The sequence below is a fragment of the Schistocerca nitens genome, chromosome 3 (genome assembly GCF_023898315.1).
Source record: "Schistocerca nitens isolate TAMUIC-IGC-003100 chromosome 3, iqSchNite1.1, whole genome shotgun sequence".
Lineage (NCBI taxonomy): Eukaryota > Metazoa > Arthropoda > Insecta > Orthoptera > Acrididae > Schistocerca > Schistocerca nitens.
The window spans coordinates 404228782-404246715 of NC_064616.1; positions in this window are offsets into that span (position 1 = coordinate 404228782).

A 17934-nucleotide genomic window follows, 5' to 3' on the forward strand; every position below is an offset into this window, starting at 1 on the left:
TGCGGCAGATGAACCTTCCCTATTGGCTCGCCCTTCCGATGAGCCTCCAGTAAAGGACCCCCTTCTCAGTCTGAAATCGTGGATGAGGACGCCACAGTTGCTTTCACGCCTGTGCAGAAGATCCCTGACACTTTATCTGGCGTTGTTCCTGTTGTCGAGGCCGCCCCTTCGGAGACGCCCGTGAAGGAACCTGCTTCCGGTTCCCACGTGTCTTCTCCGGTTCTCTCGGATACTTCTCCTGTAGACTCTGTTTCCTATCCTCTTCTGCGACTTCTGCCGTCCCCTCTGGGTCACAGCCTTCTCTCATGCAACAACTGATTGATTCTCAAGAGCCAGTGGATCCCGTTGTTATTCACCAACCGTCCCTCCGTGGATCCATGTCTGCGAACGAGTGGGATGTAGAGGTCTCTCCCTCGCAATCTGAAACGGAATACCTACATGATGCTGACCGAATGCGGCAGCTTCGCCGCCGCGGAGCCGCAGTAGAATCCGTGAACAGCCACAGAGAGCTGCGTCCCGGCCGAAGAAAAAGCAGTGTGAAGATGAGGGTTCTGTTTCGTAGTTCTTTTCTCTCTGGTTTGGCGATTGATTCTGGTATGGTTGCTTGTATGTTGCTCCGTCAACTGACGGATCTCTACCTTTCCCTGTTTTTCTTTCTGGGTTGAAGTTCCATGCAAGCATACACATTTCTTACTCTGAATATATTCTGAGCTTCGGCTCGCCGCTTTGCTACAGTTTATATATCAATCTGGGCAGATGTTTTTTTCTTACAGGAAGTCTTATTCGACCAGTTTTCCATTCCTGGGTTCTCAACATTTTTTAATGTAGCTTTCGAACTTTCTACAGGCACTGCCTTGTTTTATAGGGAAGGCATTCCGTTGACGGATTTCGAAGTACCTAACAAGGGAAGGGGGTGCACGTTTTGTGATCTCAGTTTACTCCTTCTTTATGCCCCTTCTGGCACATGTCGTACTACCACACGTTCGAGTTTCTAAAAAGAAGAAATGATTTATCTGCTTCGTAAATCCCGTACAAAGATTATCCTAGGTGGGGACTTCAATTGTGTTCTACGGCCGGTGGAGCAGTCTCCCAATTTTAATTTCACTAAAGAACTCGACGACCTGGTGCGCTCCTTGCGCCTGCATGACGTTTAGGTTTCTCACTATCCTACACTTGTGTGACATACATGCTTTACTCCCACGTCTAGCAGTCGTCTCGATCGCTTTCACCTTTCCGATTCCTTGTGTGGGCAACTTCTGGATGTTGATGTGATACCACCCTGTTTTACTGATCAAAGCGCCGTAGTCACATTAAATTACGAGCGGCAACCGGTAAAATTGTTTCGTCTTCTCTGGATGCTCAATATAGCCTACTTGCAAGATACCTCTCTTGGTGTCGTCCTGGAGTACGTATGGGTTAGTTGTTCTCGTACTATGGACCGGTACTCGTCTATTGTGGCATGGTGGACACTGCATGTTAAACCACAAATCCGTAAGGCTCTCATGCGTTTTGGAGCTGCGAAGATGGCAGATGATCGACGAACGCAAGAATTTTACTACTCAGTCTTACGTCAACTGTACGATAGTGATACGCATGCTCCCCTACGAGTTACTGACATACAGCGCATCAAATCCAAAGTGCTGCAGCTCAAACGCATTCAAATGGAGGGACTGCGGACGAGGTCTCAACCACGTTCCTTTTTACAAAACGAACTGACGTCACTATACGTGATGGCTGGGTGTTGTGTGATGTGCTTAGGTTAGTTAGGTTTAAGTAGTTCTAAATTCTAGGGGACTGATGACCATAGATGTTAAGTCCCATAGTGCTCAGAGCCATTTGAACCCATTTGACGTCACTATACCATCTAGTCCGTTTACGGGCGCGCCGGAAACGTGTGTGACTTGCCTCCCTCACAACCACTGACGGCCACAAGTTCACCTCTCACCGTGACATTTCCGACTTTATTTACACCTATTTTACTGATCTGTACGATTCCCATGTCCCGGCTGAAAACTCTCTCGACGACTTTAGATCCTTGCTGCCTCGCGTCGTCACTCCTCAATTAAATGACGGCTTTCTGCGTCCCATTCACAAGGATGATATACAGGGTGAGTCACCTAACGTTACCGCTGGATATATTTCGTAAACCACATCAAATACTGACGAACCGATTCCACAGACCGAACGTGAGGAGAGGGGCTAGTGTAATTGTTTAATACAAACCATACAAAAATGCACGGAAGTATGTTTTTTAACACAAACCTACGTTTTTTAAATGGAACCACGTTAGTTTTGTTAGCACATCTGAACATACAAACAAATACGTAATCAGTGCCGTTTGTTGCATTGTAAAATGTTAATTACATCCGGAGATATTGTAACCTAAAGTTGACGCTTGAAACCTCCGACGTTCAGTTGCGTGTTGTAACAAACACGGGCCACGGTCGGCGAGCAGCATCTGCAGGGACATGTTTACGATGACGACCGTGTTTACGAGTGTGACTGTAGTGCACTGTTGTGGTTTGGTCTAGCTGTCGCAGTGTCCGCATGTAGCGCTTGCTGCTATTGCTATTCTGCATTCGTCTCCGCACGCAGACCAACTGTAGTACACCGTGTTACCAGACGTCTGTGATAGTGTAGTGTTGTAGGAACTGTGACCATGGTGTATTCGAACTCTGAAAAGGCGGAGATGATACTCATCTATGGCGAGTGTCGACGAAATGCAGCTGAAGCCTGCAGGTTGTATGCAGAACGGTGCCCGGACGGAGAGCATCCAACGTGCCACACATTGCAAAACATCTACCGCCAACTGTATGCAACAGGTATGGTCGTAGCACGCAAAAGGGTCCGTAACAGGCCCGTCACAGGAGAAGCGGGTGCAGTTGGTGTGTTAGCTGCTGTTGCCATGAACCCACGCATGAGTACACGGGACATTGCGAGAGCCGGTGGACTGAGTCAAAGTAGTGTCATGCGCATACTGCATCGTCACCGCTTTCACCCGTTTCATGTGTCGCTACATCAGCAATTACATGGTGATGACTTTAATCATCGAGTGCAATTCTGTCAATGGGCATTAACAGAGAATGCGTTGCAGTTCTACCTGTTTACCGATGAAGCGGGTTTCACAAACCACGGGGCAGTGAATCTACGGAACATGCATTACTGGTCCGTGGACAATCCTCGCTAGCTCAGACAGGTAGAGCGACAGCGACCGTGGACTGTAAATGTATGGTGTGGAATCATTGGCAACCACCTCATTGGTCCTCACTTCATTGCGGGGGCCCAAACAGCTGCAACATACATCGCGTTTCTACAGAATGATCTGCCAACGTTGCTCGAAAATGTCTCACTGGAAACGCGCCGACGCATGTGGTGTCAGCATGATGGTGCACCTGCACATTCCGCAATTAACACTAGGCTGACCCTTGACAGGATGTTCGACGGGCGTTTCATAGGACGTGGAGGACGCATAAATTGGCCAGCCCGTTCTCCAGATCATACACCTCTTGACTTCTTTCTGTGGGGTACGTTAAAGGAGAATGTGTACCGTGATGTGCCTACAACCCCAGAGGATATGAAACAACGTATTGTGGCAGCCTGCGGCGACATTACACCAGATGTACTGCGGCGTGTACGACATTCATTACGCCAGAGATTGCAATTGTGTGCAGCAAATGATGGCCACCACATTGAACATCTATTGGCCTGACATGTCGGGACACACTCTTTTCCACTCCGCAATTGAAAACGGAAACCACGTGTGTACGTGTACCTCACCCCTCATGGTAATGTATATGTGCGTCAGTGAAAAAGACCAATAAAAAGGCGTTAGCATGTGGAAGTAATGTGCTGTTGCAGTCTCTTCTGTACCTAAGGTCCATCACCGTTCCCTTTGGATCCCTACGTAATTCGGTGCTCTCCGATGCACACGATCGAACAGCGGAGGAGTGGTACTCAAGCGTCAACTTTATGCGTGGCCAGACCTCGAAAGCTTGGAGGAATGAGTCTTTCCGATATCAAAATGAAGGCATCCATCTTATTTGCCCGCCGCAGTGTTTTAACCTGTACGCGGACTCCGCATTCAGTTACCTCTCGTTTACTTTCCCGCCTCCGGCCGGTCTGTCTGACCCCTCCTGTTGATGTTGGACGGATTAATCCTAAATTGCTGCACATTCGTGAATACTTTCTAATTATCGCTATCCTAGGTGTTGATATACTTTCTATGACACATATTAATACCAACGTGCTATCACCTCGTTGGGGTGCACCATAAGTGCCGGCCGGAGTGGCCGTGCGGTTCTAGACGCTACAGTCTGGAGCCAAGCGACCGCTACGGTCGCAGGTTCGAATCCTGCCTCGGCATGGATGTGTGTGATGTCCTTAGGTTAGTTAGGTTTAATTGGTTCTAAGTTCTAGGCGACTGATGACCTCAGAAGTTAAGTCGCATAGTGCTCAGAGCCATTTGAACCAACCATTTTTGCAGTGGTAACTTCATTAATAAATGAATCATAGAAAAAATTTCTTAAAATGTGTGTTTCGTTTGTTACAGACTAAATTACAGGTTCGTATTGCTCGCATTCGCTAGCATCGCTTTCTGTGCTAGAACAGAACTGCGGATAGTATTTGTCGTAGAAGCAACTGGAACACAAAGCCGTAGATTACCAAGCACATTTAATGCAAGCTGCTGCCATGCAAGCACATGGATTATTCAGAAGCGATATTGGAAAACATAGTTCTTTTAAGTTCAAAACGTTTGTTCTTTTTTTGGCCGATTTCGATGCGAATCACGCGCATTTGATCATTTCCTTGAAAGCGGGTGCACAAAACTGATGCAGATTTAAGAGTGCTCAAATGGTTCAAATGACTCTGAGCACTATAGAACTTAACATCTGAGGTCATCAGTGCCCTAGAACTTAGAACTACTTAAACCTAACTAACCTAAGGACATCACACACATCCATGCCCGAGGCAATACACGAACCTGCGACCGTAGCGGTCGCGCGGTTCCAAACTGAAGTGCCTAGAACCGCTCGGTCACAGCGGACAGCTTAGAGAGTGCATCATACTGTATTTGAGACCACATCTTTGCATGAACACATACAACGGCCGTAGGAACACAGTCCGAATCACTACATGAATCTAAACTACACTACTAAAGTATGCCTCTCCAAAAGCATTCGAAATAGACCGAGCGAGGCGGTGCAGTGGTTAGCGCACTGGTCTCGCATTTAGGAGGACGACGGTTCGATCCCGCGTCCGGCCATCCTGATTTAGGTTTTCCGTGATTTCCCTAAATCGCTTCAGGTAAATGCCGGGATGGTTCCTTTGACACGGCATGGCCGACTTCCTTCCCCATCCTTCCCTAATCCGATGAGACCGATGACCTCGCTGTTTGGTTTCTTTCCCCAAATGAACCCAACCCATTTGAAATAGTACCGTCTTTCACAAAAACTCCAGGTCGCCGCGTAGCCTCCACACTGGTAAAACCGACTCGATTCGTTAGGTGGCAGTAAACATGATTACCTTCAGAGCTTTGTGTTTGTCAACCGTCACAAATTGGTCACACTGCAGGATGGAGGATTTGGTGAAAGAAATCTTAGCATCTTCTAGAGCCATCCCATTCTGTGTGTGCTAGTGGTTTGATGGTAAACAGCACTAACAAGCGCGTTGAATTCCTCTCGTTATACTGCATTTCGTCTGTATATTAAAATTATATGGCCAATATTAAGTACAATCATTAATTCACAATATGGCGCTCTATTACTGACAGTGTAATGCAAAAATTCACTCTAGAAAAGAAAAGACGACGCACCACAAAGGAATTGTCCAAAATAGACGGAAATCCGTAGATCTGATGTACATGGACAGGCAAACAAATGATTACAATTTCAGAAAATAATCGAGCAAGTCAGTAACGAGTTAGTCCACCTCTGGCATTTGTGCAAGCAGTTATTCGGCTTGGCACTGATTAACAGAATTGTTGGATGTCCTCCTGATGGATATCGTGCCAAATTGTGTGCAATCGGCGCGTCAGATCGTCAAAATCCCGTGCTCCTTGGAAGGCCCTGCCCGTAATGCTCCAAACGTTCTCAACTGGAGAGAGATCTGGCGACTTAGCTGGCCAACCAAGCGCGAAGACAAGCAGTAAAAACTCTCACCGTGGGCGGTTCAGCACTATCTTGCTGAAATGTAAGCCCAGGATAGCTCGCTGAGAAGGGAAACAAAACGGAGTATAGAATATTGTTGACGTACCGCTGTGCTGTAAGGGTGCCGCATATGACAGCCAGATTGGTATGCCACAGCTGTCCGGGGTGTCTCCAGACACGTCTTCGCTCGTCATCGGAGCCGAGTTTGAAACGTGACTCATCACTCAAGAAAATTCTACTCTACTCAATAGGGTTCCAGGACGAAGACGTGTCTGGAGACATCCTGGGCTTACATTTCAAAAAGACTGCGGTGGTACACCAACCTGATTTTCGCCCGCCATACGGCCCGCCATTCAGGAGTGACGGTCTGGGGTGACATTTCTTTTCATAGCAGCACCTCATTGGTTGTCATTAGTGGCATCTTTACAAAACAGCGGTACGCTAACGATATTCTAGGCCCAGTTTTGTTACTCTTCATGACAAGCCATCTTGTTCTTGTATTTCGGCAACATAATACCCACTCACACTCTGCGAAAGTTTATACTGCTTATCTTCATGCTTGCAAAATCAAATCTAGGCTAAGAAGTTCGTCGGATCTCTCACCAATTGAGAATGTGTGGAGTATTATGGGCAGGGCCCTCCAACCAGCTTGGGTTTTATACAGAATTTGGCACTATATCCCTGTATCCAACAATGTCCGCCTCTGGTAGCTGAGTGGTCAGCGCGACGGAATATCATGTCTAACGGTCCGGGTTCGATTCCCGGCTGGGTCGGAGATTTTCTTCGCTCAGGGACTGGATGTTGTCCTTATCATCATCATTCCATCCCCATCAACACGCAAGTCGCCGAACTGGCGTCAACTCGAAAGACTTGCACCAGGCGAACGGTCTACCCGACGGGAGGCCCTAGCCACGCAGCAAATGGTTCAAATGGTTCTGAGCACTATGGGACTGAACTTCTTTGGTCATCAGTCCCCTAGAACTTAGAACTACTTAAACCTAACTAACCTAAGGACATCACACACATCCATGCCCGAGACAGGATTCAAACCTGCGACAGTAGCGGTCGCGCCGTTCCAGACTGTAGCGCCTAGAACCGTTCGGCCACTGTGGCCGGCAGCCACACAGCATTTCTCTTTTATCCAACAATTCTATTAATCAATGTCAAGCCGAATAACTGCTTGTGTAAGGGCCACAGGTGGACCAGCACGTTATTGACCTGCTGAATTGGTGAAGCTCTTTCTCTTGAATAGATCATCCAATTTTTTTGAAATTGGAATAATTTGTTTGTCCGTCCACTTACATAACATCTACCGTTTTCCGTTTTCCGTCCCACTCGTTGATTTTGCGTCCTTCTTTTTTTGTCTTAGAGTGTACTTTGGTGACAGAGTTCTAGCCTGGATGTCTACTGAACGCTTTCCTGCTCTATAGTCCGCCCCGACTCAACGGGCGCAGTTCAGTTGTTGGCTACGGCCACTGGGCGCCACCCAGGTTTTCGCCACATGTCACAGCAACTGCTTGCGAGTTACGGCGTATGCTGCTGCTCTCCTTGGCTAATATAATTTGATGTAATATGTATTCTTCTAGATACTACCGGGACTATTTTTGTTGGAGATGCTGAGTGTGGTGGGGGTGGGGCAGGGTGGCGGTAGTGGGGTGAGTGATCACGTAAAAACTGCTGATGCAAGTTTTACAAAATTTCGACATAAAGGCGTCAACGTTACTCATGAGACAACTTCTCGTACAGCACATAGCGTGAGTAACTTTGAAGAATACTAGCTATAACCATAATTAAAATGTACCAGGAAATGCAATTGATTTATAGACATATCATAATTATCTTAGGATGGAACCTTGTTGTAATGAAATGAATTGGAAATCAAATTGTTTCAGTCACAACTGTGATAAGAATCCAGTGGTCATGACCATTTTAGGCTGCTAGAGCATAGTCACATCTGAACTTCTTGGTTTCAATGCATTCAGTTAGATTTGTCTCCATGATGGCTGCCACAACAGAAGACAAAGGGCGTTATCCTTATAAAGAGAAATACTACAAAACTAATTTTCCCAAATGTCGGGAAGAAATATATAATACGTATTTCAAAATACTCGGTCAGGTGTCATATACAGATAACATTTCAAGACTCGCGCCACAATGTGTAAACATGGTGATGGAATATATTTGTTTTTGGAGGGAGTTCGCCTTGAGCAAAAACACAATATTATCTTTTAATTTAATTGCCGAAACATGTTTCGCTGAAGTTACAGCATCATCAATGGGCTTATATATTCTTAATATTACTGTGGCTAGGTCTGACTATCCTGTGCGGAAGATTGTGTGTGTGTGCGTGTTTGCAATATGTTTCACTAACGTTTACTGGTTTCTCCACATTCTCCACTGTGAAGACCTGCACTATTGAACTTTCACTACCACAAATTAATCGATATGACACAGTTTCAAAATGTATTAATAATGAAGATTAATTTTCTTATTTAATAGTAATAAAATAAAAACCTACTGATGATGCTGTAACTTCAGCGAAACATGTAATGAAAATAAAAGGAAATACAATATAATGCAATATTGTGTTTTTGCTCAAGGTGGACGCCCTCCAAAAAGAAGTATATCGGTAAAGCAGACACAGACAGAAGAGCTTCAACCTCAAAATGATTATAGTGATGGAGGTAGAGGTGTAAGGGTAGATAAATAAATTAATCGATATGACACAGTTTCAAAATGTGTCATCCCAAGAACAATAGATCTCTTCTAATGTGCAAAAATGAAGATACGAGCAAGCGGGCATTTCTGCTATCCCATACGATTTTCACCTTACGTTTACCATAGAGATACGTTAGTGTGTTCAGTGCGTCCATAACTTCTGTCCAGGGTGATGATTCCCTAAAATACGAACAAAACACAAATCACTCTTATTAATGATCTCTTAAAGTTTACGTAGGTCCTTTCTTCTGATGTGATCCCAAGAGTTGGTCGGATAGCTTATGACGTAGAGCTTCCCTTGCGATTTCGTTACTGAATTACGTTCTGGCCGTTAGCAGATGAAATAAAGAAAACAAAACAAACAAACAAAAAAAACGAAAAATTGTAGAGTTTTCCAATAAGACTTGAACCGACAGCTAACACAGCCAACGCCTCAGAAGACGAATGCATTAGTGCTGAGCCAACGATACGCTACAACGATGTACTTTCTCTCACTACTACCGTGGTGCTTAAGGTACTTTTCTCGGAATATCAAAGAAGAGAGCAGTCGTAGTTTAGGCGCCGAACAACCATTCTGCGCTCGGTGTCACATCCTAAATGACAGTCGCGTACAGTATTTCATGGAGTTGCGAACAAAGTATCAGGCGAATGTAGACAGTTAATTCAGTGCAATCCTTGAAGTAAGTGCAAGATTACAGAGTTACCAAAAATTTCCGCCGATCAAGTGAAACTATGTGCTTCCAGCTCCCTTACATCTATGCTGTAGATATGCAGACTAAAGTGTCGAATGAAAATTTGTGCCAAGGCCGGGATTCGAACTCACGTCTTTTGCTCATTAGGCAGGTGCATAAACCACTACGCTACCCTGGCACAGTAGCTTCACACGACTGCATGTACTATTCTAGAACATCTCCCTCCTCAATACAAATTACCATTCAGGCCTCAGCCTACTTGGTATTCCCCCTAAACTCGAACAGCATTGCACAGACCCTCCAACTGTACTGGAAGAGCACCTCAGCATCGAACGAAGCGGGCATCCTGCCTGAAACCCAGGCATAGGTGCTTTCATCAAATGAAACCATATGACTGCAGAGACATTTTCAAATGGTGAAGTTATTCGTAGTTGCAAATACGAACAATCGTCAGCTGTATAAGGGAAAGGTGATAATGAAATTATATGAATGTGCGCTATGTGTTCTTTCGGGCACCACACATCAATATAATTGATTAGCCTCAAAGGGCAATGAATCCAAAACCTCATTGCGTATGCACATTTACGTTCAAGCTCCAGTGGGAATCTAAAATGAGCGAGCTTGGAAGACATGGATAGGGACTGGGGATGGTGGCGCTAGATGGGAATGTGGGTCAGTTCGGGAGTGCGCCGAGATAGTCGGCGCATTTTCGATTAAAATTGTGCCTGGATGGCACAGTGGTTAATGGAACTAACCAATAAGCGGGAGATCCCGGGTCCGAGTCTCGATGCGGGACAAATTTTCACTCTTTGCCACTGACTCCGAGTGAAGTCTTGACTCAACTGATATCATGAGTTTATTCCTCTCCTTCCCTTTCTCCCCTCTCCACCTTCAATTTACATAATATGACGATCAATGTATGTGCCAGACTGTGACTGGAAGCAGTATTTCCCGTTTTACGCGACTGTTCGCCTTAACCACTTTGGCTATGCATGCATGCATGTCCGAAGGAAAATTGCGCTGCAGTATCGTATTTATCCGCCAATATCAGGCAGCTACTTTCAATTAAAATACATAAAACGTATTCGCAGTTTCGAATATGGACCACCATCAACTGTATAATGGAAAGACGACAATGAAAATTGTGCCGCACCGGGAGTCGAACTCGGATTTCCCGCTTATCACCAGCGGTCGCCTTACCATTTTTTTAATCTTATTTTGTTCTATATTGTTCGTTGAATTTGTTCGTGGCGGACGTCCAATGACAATCGTTCAGGTTATTCGTTGATCCGTTCACTCAATTTTTTTTTTATTACAGAGGGTAGCTAAACCCTCTGACCGAACACGCTGAGCTACTGTGCCGGCACCATTTGGCTATTTCGGCACGACTCACAACACGACCCAAAGTTCCATATGTCGTCAATCATGTGTCCTCAACCTGTTCAAAAATGGTTCAAATGGCTCTGAGCACTGTGCGACTTAACTTCTGAGGTCATCGGTCGCCTAGAACTTAGAATTAATTAAACCTAACTAACCTAAGGACATCACACACATCCATGCCCGAGACAGGATTCGAACCTGCAGCTGTCGCTCGGCACAAATTGCCACCGTCGTAATTCCCTTATACAACTGATGATTGTTCATATTCGCACCTATGAATACATTTTGCCCTTTAAAAGGTGTCTGAAACCATATAGTTTGATTTGATTAAAGCACCCATGCCAGGGTTTCATGCAGGATCCCCACTTCGATGCTGAGGTGGTATTTCAATACAGTTGGAGAGCCTCTGCAGTGCTGTTCGAGTTTAGGGGGAATACAAAGTAGGCTAAAGCGTGAATGGGAATTTTAATTGCTCAGGGAGGCATGCTAGGGTAGCCCTTGTAGTTGTGCAAAGCCACTGTACCAGGGTGGCGGAGTGGTCAGTGCATCTGCATCTGCATCTGCATCTGAAACATCCCCTTAAAAAAATTAATGAATGACGGTGCTGATAAACCTCTTACATTATTTGCTTTTCAAACAGCTGAACAAAACTGAATTTACTCAGACATTACTCTCTTTACTTATTCTGATTAACACAAAACCTAAACAGCCTACTTACAGTTCGAATGTGGGGCCTTCACAGCAATTTTTTATTCGTCGCTTCAGTCTGCCTATATATATATGTTTGAGACTTTAAAAGGTTTCTTGAACCATATACACTGACGGAAAGAAAAGTCGCGACATCAAAAAATAATTAATGTAGAGTAATGAACTTTCATGAATACATTTGTCTACGTAACATATTTAAGTGATTAACATTCCAAGATCACAGGTTAATGCAAGAGCGAGATAAGCAATTGAAAATATGAAATGCTGGTACGTTAATAACCGCTGTTAACCGCCAGATTGTTGAATGCAAGCACGCAAACGTGCAATGTGTTGTACAGGTGCCGGATGTCAGTTCCATACATGTTGCACTTGGTCGGTCAATATACAGACGGTTAATGCTATTTGTGCGTGACGCTGGAGTTGTCGTCTGATGATGTCCCATATGTGCTCGGTTGGAGACTGATCTGGTAATCGAGCAGGCCAAGGCAACATGTCGACACTCCGTAGAGCATGCTGGGTTACAACAGCGGTGTGTGGGCGAGCGTTATCCTAATGGGAAACACCGAGCGAGATGGCGCAGTGGACTCGCATTCGGGAGGACGACGGTTCAGACTCGCGTCCGGCCATCCTGATTTAGGTTTATCGTGATCTCCCTAAATCGCTTCAGGCAAATGCTGGGATGGCCGGCCGTGGTGGCCGAGCCGTTCTAGGCGCTTCAGTCCGGAACCGCGCGACTACTAAGGTCGCAGGTTCGTATCCTGCCTCGGGCATGGATGTGTGTGATGTCCTTAGGTTAGTTAGGTTTAAGTAGTTCTAAGTTCTAGGGGACTGATGACCTCCGATGTTAAGTCCCATAGTGCTCAGAGCTATTTGAACCAAATGCCGGGATGGTTCTTTTGGAAGGGCACGGCCGACTTCCTTCACCTTTAAGAGCGTGTTTAAAGAAAACCTGATTTGCATCGTCATAGTGGCGCTACTAGCGCCCCTCTTATGCGATTGGGGCGAAATTTGAGGCATCGTATTTCAGATGTAGAAACACAACTCCTTTTTGGTGTTGCGACTTTTATTCCGTCAGTGTATTTTTCATTTGATTGAAGCAACTATGCAACTATGCCTGGGTTTCAGGCAGGAATCCTGCTTTGTTCGATGTTGAGGTGCTATTCCAATGTAGTTGGAGAGCCTTTACACTGCTGCTTGAGTTTAGGGGGAATACCAAATAGACTGAGGCATGAATGGGAATTTGGGTGAGGAAGGAGGCATGTCGGGGTAGTCCCTGAAGTTGTACAAAGCCACTGTTCCAGGGTGACGTAGTGGCTTGTGTGTCTGCTTACTGAGTGGGAGACAAGGGTTCGAATCCCAGCCTTGATACAAATTTTCATTCGTCGCTTCAATCTGCATATGTGTTTACTGCGATGTTGTCAGTTCTGATCTACACTAGTTTCCGTATCTGAAATGGTCGAGTGACTGTGAAAGCCCAGGGTACTGAAGAATAAGCGCAGGCCAGCCCTTAATTAATCTGATTGCTGTTCATCCACCGGTACTGTGCGAAGCAGTTGCATGAGTTTCCAAATGTGATCTATTCTCGTTTTAGCAACTATGTTAAGAGACTAAACCATAGACAGGAATATCGATCTCGACCACGATGACAACCTACACCACAAATTAACATCAGGGGAGTTCTTAGGTAGGCTTACTATTTTCTTCTTGCCTAAGCGTACTGCGTACTACAAATTGATATTCTGATTCAACAGCCGCCTTTCAACTTTTCGACTAACTCAGTTGTTGTGCCTAAAGTCGGTGTTAGAATGACATTATGAGGAAAAACGTATGGGTAGAATAGAGGAGTACTCACTCGACTGTTATGTAAAGATGTTCTCCATCTGCCGTTGAATGAGACAGTTGTTAGAGACGCCGATTTTAAAGTGTATTTCTGCCGATGACTTTCTGAATGACTTGTGAACTGTGCTGACAGCTGCCTGCAACAGTGAATTTCGCAAAATGTTGTGCCACCTGACTGCCGGAACTTGATACAGATATACCCAAAACTCTTCGTTCGTGTAGTAGAGAGCTAACTGTTTACCACCACATTAATCATTAGTTAAATAACCAAGGGCTCATTCTGCGCGTAATCGACACCATGTGCCAAGTGAAAGGTATGACAGACTTTTCTTGGACAAGACACATGCCAGTCTCTTCTTCATTTACTGTGGGAATATACAAATACCTCTCAGTGCAGAAACAGTGGAAAGTATACGAAAGGTTTTTAATCTTGCATTCAATTTTACACTTACAGTAATGCTTCAAGCACCGTTCATTTGTCTACGAAACGGAATATGGACGGCACGTATTTTTCGGGTGAGTATATTGGCTCTGACTTCACCAGACTCATATTTATTTGGTCTTTAGGAGCAAGTCATTCAGTGCTGGATCTCCGAGACAATAAATGGCATTGTCAATGGAAATGCTTCTCATAATATATTGGAATCAATAATGAAGTCGAGCGTTGAGGTGTTATACTCCGTCGTTCGCCATTTTTTGTGAAGGTATCAACAGCAAAGACATTAAACTGAAAATCTCAATGTTTTCAAATATTCATTCTGAAACGTCCGCTTTGAAATATTATACATGACTGTGTTTAAACTGACACACAATATTTTTTTATCGCAACGCAATCTGACTTTCAATAATCCCTACAAAAGAATGGCCCTGACTAACATTAACCTATACCTTTCACAAATCACTTACCTCACAAAAATCTTCGTTACTCGAACTACTGCAATACAGCGAGGGCCACTACTGCCAGCTAAATAAAAGATTCAAACTACGGAAGGCACTAACTACTGATAGGCATAGTTAGCAAATGAAAGATTTTAATAGAGAATGTATTTACCTTAATAGTGTTGAAAAATCATAATATACATAGCAGTTCATGACATCCAGTCTTACAAATTTCAAGACTCCGCCATTTCTCTCCCCACATCCACCACTGCTGGCGGCTCACCTCCAACTGCGCAACGCTACGTGCTGTTCGCATCCAGCTGCCCAACACTACAATGGCAGACAACAATGCAAACTAGCCACAGACTGCACACAGCACAGCCAGTGATTTTCATACAGAGCGCTACGTAACGTTGCCAATAAGAAAACATAAACAGCCTACTTACAATTCTTTCATTTCATACACTGAGGGGACAAAAGGCATGAGACAGCAATAAGCACACATAGAGATGGCGGTAGCATGGCGAACACATGACATAAAGTCTCAGTGCATTGGCAGAGGTGTCATTTGTACTCAGGTGTTTCGTGTAAAAAGGTTTTCGACGTGATTATGGCAACACGATGGGAATTAACAGACTTTGAACGTGGGATGGCAGCTGGAGCTAGACGAGTGGGACATTCCATTTTGGAAATCGTTAGGAAATTCAATATTCCGGGGCAAATTTCAGGTGTTACCTCTCATCACGGGCAACACAGTGGCTAACACTTTCACTCATGGTCAAGATTAGAGGCGTTTGCATAGAGTTGTCAGTGCTAACAGACGAAGAATATTGCGTGAAATTACCGCAGAAATCAATTTCGCACGTACAACGAACGTATCCGTTAGGTCAGCGTGGCGAAATATGGCATTAATGAGCTATGGCAACAGACGGCCGACACGAGTGCCTTTGCTAACAGCCCGTGATATCGCCTGCCGCGCCTCTCCTGAACTTGAGACCATATCGATAGTAACCTTGACGACTGGGAAACCGTAGCCTTGTCAGATAAGTCCCGATTTCAGCTGGTAAGGGCTGGTGGTAGCGTTAGAGTGTGGAGCCATGGACTCAAGTTGTCAACAAGGCACTGCTCAAGCTGGAGGTGGATCCATAACGTTGTGGTCTGTCATCCGGTGCAACTGAACCGATGATTGACCGGAAACGGCTATGTTCCGTTGCTCGGAGACCATTTGCAGCCGTTCCTGCACTTCATGTTCCAAAACAGCTACCGAATTTTATGGATGACTATCTGCCATGTTACCAACCACAATTGTTCGCGATTGATTTGAAGAATATTCTAGATAGTTCGAGCGAAAGTTTTGGCCACCCAAATCTCCCGACATGAACCCCATCGGACAGTTATGGAGCGTAATCGAGAGGTTAGTTCGTGCTCAAAATCCTACACCCGGAACACTTTCGTAATTATGGACGGCTATAGAGGCAGCATGGCTCAATATTTCTGCAGACGACTTCCGATGACTTATTCAGTCCACTGCGATGGTCAAAAGGAGGTCCGACACGATGTTAGGAGGAATCCCCTGACCTTTGTCACCTCATTGTAAAGGTTGTAGCTTCTCAAAAAATTATTCAGACCTACTATTTCTCGCTCTACGCATTTGATTTCGGTAGAATTGTTTCATATTAATCTGATATTCTTGTTGTTGTTGTCGTCTTCAGTCCAAAGACAGGATTGTTGCAGCTCTCCACACTAGTCTATCCTGCGCAAGCCTCTTCATCTTGGAATAATTACTGCAGCTTACATCCATTTGAATCTGGTTACTATATTCATCCCTTACTTTCCTTCTACAGTTTTAATCTCCCACACATCCTTCTATTACTAAATTGGCTCTCCCTTGATGCCTCAGTACGTGTCCTGTCAACCGATCCCTTCTATCAGTGAGGTTGAGCCACAAATTTCTTTTTACCCCAATACCATTCAGCACTCCTCATTAGTTGTTCTAGTACCCATCTAATTTTCAACTTCTCTGTAGCGCGACACTTCAGAAGCTTTTGTTCTCTTCTCGTGTGAACTGCATATTGTGTACGTTTCACTTCTGTACAACGCTACACTCCAAAAAAATACATCCAGAAAAACCTTGTTAACACTTACATTTATTTTCAGTATTAACAAATTTTTCTTTTTCAGTCACGCTTTTCTTTCCATTTCCGGTGTGAATTTTATATTGTCTCTAATTCGGCCATCGTCAGTTACTTTTCTGGCCAAATAGCAAGACTCATTGACTGCTTTTAATGTCTCATTTCCCAATCAAATTCCCTCAGTATATCTTGATTTAATAAAATCTTATTCCATTACCGTTACATTAATTTTGTTGTAGTTCATCTTGCTCTCTCTTTTCAACTCCGTTCTATTCAACTGCTCTTCGAAGTCCTTCGCTGTCTCTGACAGAATTACAGTGTCAGAGGGAAACTGTAAAGACTTTTTTCCTTCTGTATGAACTTTAAATCCGTTTATGATGTCTCCTTAGTTTCCTTTACTGATTACTCAATATACGTCAGTGATAGACTACAATTCTGTCTCACTCGCTTCTGAACTACTGCTTCTTTTTCATGTCCTTCCTTTCTTATAACCGCAGTCTGGTTTCAGTACGGGTTGTCGATAACTTTTCGCTTCCTGTACTTTACCCCTGCTATCTTCAGAATTTCAAAAGCTTTCTCTAGGGCTACAATTTCCATGAATTTAGGTTTGTCTTTCTTCAGTCTACCTTCTAAGAAAAGTCATAAACTTGATACATGCTTGCGTGTTACTAAATTTGTCCAGAACCGTAACTGTTTATCGCCAGGGCTCGACTTTCACCAGTATTCTTATGTAAATAGTTCGTGTCAGTATTTTGCAGTCCTGTCTTGTTAAGCTGATGGTTCGATAATATTTACACCTGTCAGTACTTACCTTCTTTGCAATCGGAATTACTGCATTCTTCTTGAAGTGTGATGGTACTTTGCTTACCTGATATAGCTTGCGTACAACGTGGAATAATTTTATCTTAAGGGGAAGTTGTACTGGTATGTCAAATTCGACGAAATTTGACATTTTCTGTTTTTTTATTCTATAATGTACATTAAACTTTCCTGAAAATTGTGGTGTATCGTACATTCAAAATAGACAGTTTTTAGATCTTCAAATAATATTTTTAAATTTAATATAAGACTAAATTTTCACAGAATCACATACACTACCAGAATTGAACCATCATATCTTGGGAACCACACAATGTAGAAAGCTTCAACTGTCCTGCTTTGAAGACACAATTAGTCTCAGAAGTTGATATTACAAGTAAACAAATCCGTCGTTTGTTTGTGGTACTAGTTTGCTTGAAAACGGTTTTCTGTCTACGTTTCCTATGGTGTACTTGTGTATATTATTGTTTTTACGTGTGTAAAATGACTAAGCATAAATGTGTGTTTAAGAAACGCAAATTTTCAGCCGACAGATTTGATTGGCACCTGAAGTTGTAGAAAAACACGTGTGAAAACAGTGAAGGAAGTGTACACAACCAGAATTTATTTCTGAAGTGACCA